The sequence below is a fragment of the Myotis davidii genome, unplaced genomic scaffold, assembly GCF_000327345.1.
Source record: "Myotis davidii unplaced genomic scaffold, ASM32734v1 scaffold608, whole genome shotgun sequence".
NCBI lineage: Eukaryota > Metazoa > Chordata > Mammalia > Chiroptera > Vespertilionidae > Myotis > Myotis davidii.
Window position 1 is genome coordinate 1,202,498 of NW_006300025.1, and position 4,798 is coordinate 1,207,295.

A 4,798-nucleotide genomic window follows, 5' to 3' on the forward strand; every position below is an offset into this window, starting at 1 on the left:
CCTTCCTCTCCCACTGAAGTAGGCTGAAAAATGCCCCCTCCCCAGAAGATATTCATGCCCTAACCTCTGGGACCTGGGAATGTTATATTATTTGGGAAAAGAGTCAATTTGATTACATTGACAAGGTTATCCTGGATTACCTTGGAGGTGGGTGGGGCTTAAATACCACCACAAGTGTCCCTGTAAGAGGGGAACAGAAGGAGATCACATGGACGGAAGAGGAGGCCATGTGACCACAGAGATGGAGACTGGAGTGACATGTATAAAGAATTGCTCTCTTCCCGCAGGCATATCTTAAATACAATAAAAACTATTGGCAATGATAAAACAGTAAATTGTCCTTTTGATGGTGAATATGTCCTGCTTCAGATATCTCTTGCTGTGTAACAAACTAACCCTCCCCACCCTCCCCCGGCCAAACTCAGTGGTTTAAGACAGCATTTCATTTGAACGTGATTTTGTGGGTCAGTAACTTGATCAGAGCACAGTGGGAGTAGCTCAGCTCTGCTCTATGATGTCTGGAGCCTCAGCTGGAATGGCTCAAAGAGCCGAGGTCTAGTTGGAACAACTGGTGTCGTATGTCCAGGCCTCAGTCGTTGTAGTCTGCTGGGTTCTTCAGTTCTCCTCTGCATGGTCTCTCCATGAGATTTTCTTGGACTTCTTCACAGCATGGTAGTCTCAGGATAGTTGGACTTCTTCCATGGGGTTGGCTCCTCGCAGGGAGCAAAAGCAGAAGCTACCAGACCTTCTAAAGCTTAGGCCTGGACTTGCCTCATGTTGCTGCATTCCTCTGGTTAAGGCAAGTCACAAGATCAGCCTAGATTCAAGGGAAGTAGAAACAGACTCTGCCTCTCAGTGGGGAAAAACACACAGAATTAGTGAGTCTTTAATTTACCCCACCTTCCTCCCTCCCTACCTCTCTTCATTCTCCCTTAGCCTTCTCTGCCACTCTGCTTTCCACAAACATGTGTGGAATCTTAAAGTCACTATGGTAATTATAGGTGGAGAGATAAAGCATAGTCCTTGACCTCAAGAAGCTTACAATCTAAATGGATAAAAATTAGCAAACCAACAATCACAATAGAGTAAAAAGTGTAATGGTATGTGTACACCCAGAATCTTTAAAAGAGAGATCAATATATCGTTCATATTTGTAATCCCCACACTTTATGTAGAGCCTGGGTCAGGCCCTCTACAAACACTAATTGAACCAAAGAACTCATGACTGCCACCGGTTTGGCTCAGTGAATATAGAGCCTCTGTCTGCCGGCTGAGGGTCCCAGGTTCAATTACAGTCAAGGGCACATGCCTGGGTTGTAGGATCAGTCCCCAGTGTGCCCCAGTGTGCCCCATGCAAGAGGCAGCCAATCAATGATTCTCTCTCATCATTGATGTTTCTATCTCCCTTCCTCTCTGAAATCAATAAGAAAAAATATTAAAAACAAACAAACAATAAAAAACTTGAGCATGGATGAGTTAATATGATCACTGAAGAGAAATAAGTTTAGTAAAATTAACTGCACAGTTATTAATTTGCCTAATGATAAATATCTCAGGAATTAAAATTTCTATTGTTTGGCATAAAATATTAATTTATGTGTGCAGAGTCTTTGAAGCACCCAAGTCACCTAAAAATTCTCAATTTTTTTTTTACTGAAAATGACTGGAGGGAGCATTCTGACATCACTGGGAATCCTGGGGGAAAACAAGAGTGGGGACTAACAGAGGCAGAAGGGTCCTGAACCGTGAGTGGGATGGTCAAGGGAAATTTCATTTATCTCATAGTTCTGCCTGGAAAACTGCCACTTAACTGGCACTAGTCACATTGAGGCAAAAGTTGCTCGAGAAAACACACAGATCCTTGTTTGTTTAAGCCACTGCTTATCAGGTTATCTGGGAGTTGCAGTCAAACATCTAGTTTTTCTAACAGTATACACAGAATGTGGGGCCCTTGGGTCGGAGGATGGAGAAATGATGTTGCAAAGCTGTGTGGGGTCAGGTTCCTTAGCAGCAGAGCCGAAAATGGGAGTTCTTATCTAATTTCTTTTTTTATTTTATTGGTTATTTACAGAGAGGAAGGGAAAGGAATAGAGAGTTAGAAACATCGATGCATCATGCAGCCCCCTACTGGGGATGGAGCCTGCAACCCAGGCATGTGCCCTGACTGGGAATCGAACCCGGGACCTATCAGCCCACGGCCCAACGCTCTATCCACTGAGCCAAACCGGTCAGGACAATTTCTTTATAGGGGTGGTGCTCACAAGAAAACCTTGTAAGGGAGTGAGGGGAGCAGGACCCGGCAGGAGGAAAAGCCAAATGAGTATGTGGTTTCAGGTGAAGTCACTCTCAGCCTGATCCCTGGGGAGTTCAAAAGTATAAATTGCAACATTGTGAAAGTCTGGGTAACTGGGCTTTTGTACCCCAGAACAGCCAGCACTGCCTGTGACCACCCTGTGTGTTGGAGGCCCAGGGGAGGGGGATGAAAACTGTCTGGCAGCTCTAATGGCCCAAGGGCCAGAGCTGGATAAAGTCGCAGGTGTGAGTCGTTAGCAACAGCACCTGCAGCAGCTGTGGGACAGTAAAAGGGATCCCAGGGGATCTGGGCAGGTCACCAATAGCATCTGCTACAAAAGATGGCTAATTCTTTCCATGACTTATGACAAACCTTAAAATTGAATTTGCATGCACACCTATCAGAGCAACTGAAATGTACAATTGCACTGGCCAGGATGTTTCCCAAGTGCTGGTGAAGACAGGGAGTGATCAGAACCATCTTGCATTGCTGGCTCAACCTCATAGGAAAAGTATTTGGCTGTACCTACTAAAGTTAAACATCTGATGAAACTATGACCAAGCAGTTGCCCTCCTCAAAGTATACCCAATACTTGTGACAACAATGTGTGGTGCCAGTTGGGTACTGGAAATATCGAGGAGAACACTATGTAAAGTATATGATTGTCTAACCACTAAGCTGTACACCCAAAACCACTACATAATAATAATTTTAAAAGCTACAAAAAAATAGCATAGCCAATAGAATTGAGTACTATGTCTACCAAAAAACATGTAATTAATGTCAGCCATAAAAAGGAATGGATTATTGATGAATATCAAAGGAATTATTTGAGTGGAAGAAGCCAGCCTCCAATGGTTACATACTATACAATTCCATATTTATGACATTCTCAAAAAGACAAAGCTGTGGTAATGGAGACTAGATTGGTGATTGTCAAGGATTAGGGGTGAGGACTAGTAGGGAGTTCTTTGGGGTGACGGACTGTTATCTTGATTGTTCGGTGGTTGTATATGTTTATACGCATGTTAAAATTCGTAAATGGTGTACCAAAAAGACTATAAGTGAATAAAATAATTTAAAAAAAAAGATATGTGTACAACTGTTCATAGCACCTTATTTATGACAGTCTAAACTGGGAACCTCCCAAGTGTCCATTAAGGAGAATAGGTATGTAAATTGTTATGTCTATGCTAAGAAACCTTGCCCAGCACTGAAAAAGAACAAACCAGCCCTATCCAGTTTGGCTCAGTGGATAGAGCATTGGCTTGCTGACTGAAGAGTCCCAGGTTCGATCCCGGTCAAGGGCACATGCCCAGGTTTCGGGCTTGATCCCCAGTGGGAGGTGTGCAGGAGGCAACCAATCAATGATTCTCTCTCATCACTGATGTTTCTATCTCTCCTTCCCTTTCCTTTCCTCTTAAAAATATATTTTTTTTAAGTAGAGACATTTTTGAACATTTATTCCTAGCACTCTTACCTTGTCCTCTCCTACCTGTTTCCTCTGAACTGTTATGTTTAATTTTTTCCAGATATTTCTATTCTCTTCTCAAAGCTGGATGTATTCATTTGTAAAAGTTCATTAAGTTCTATATTTCAGATGTGTACTTTGACTTGTATAAGTAACAACCCAGTGTTTTAAAATGCTTACAAAATTTGAGGAATTATTTTCATCTGCTTTGTATATGCCTAGGTGATGTACAAAAGTACTGAACTTCACTGTGGACTCTTGGTTCCTTGAGAGCAGGCTCCCTATCTTCACTTGACAAACAGACAGGGCACCGTGCTAGACTTGGCTTCTGCCCTCAATAAATATTTGCTGTTGCTCACCAGGTGTCTGAAGGTTGTGGCGCCAGGTGCCCGCAGGCAGGCCTAAAACAGCCCAGACTAGCAGGAAAACCTAATTCTTGGCTTGGAACATATCTACCTCTCTGTATATGGGGAACCAGTCAATAGTACCTCGAGCTACCCTTTTGGGATGCATATTCACCAGCTGGAGAAATTTGACCCATTCCCTCAAGCTTCTTTTGCAACATAGTCTGGCCCCACGAGGAAGTGGGCCATGGAAAGGTGTGGCCACGTAATGGCACCATTAACTTTAATTTTACTATCTTACAACTACACCTGTTCCTGGTTGACCTCGGTTCTTGTCTTCTTGAGGGAAAGATTTCAATCAAGAGACAAAGTGTAGAAAAGCAAGCGGGAATGTATTGACTGCCGTAAAAAATATACTTACAACAGTGAAACAAGGAAGGACATAGAAGAAGCAACCGGACAGCCTAGACTTGCTTTACAAAGAAGTCTCTACGGAGCTGCTCTGACTCACTGGGAAGTCAGAGAAAGGGGGCCCTGGAGACAGGTTCAGGGGGTTGGCCTCGGATGACCTGTCACTGTGCATTGCTCCCCTGGTTGCAAGTCTCGTGGGTCCCTTAGCGGTTAGGAAATTTGTGCCTGTGGGGGAAGGAGAGGGAGAAGAGAATGGCATGGGTGTGGTTCCTGGAGGGA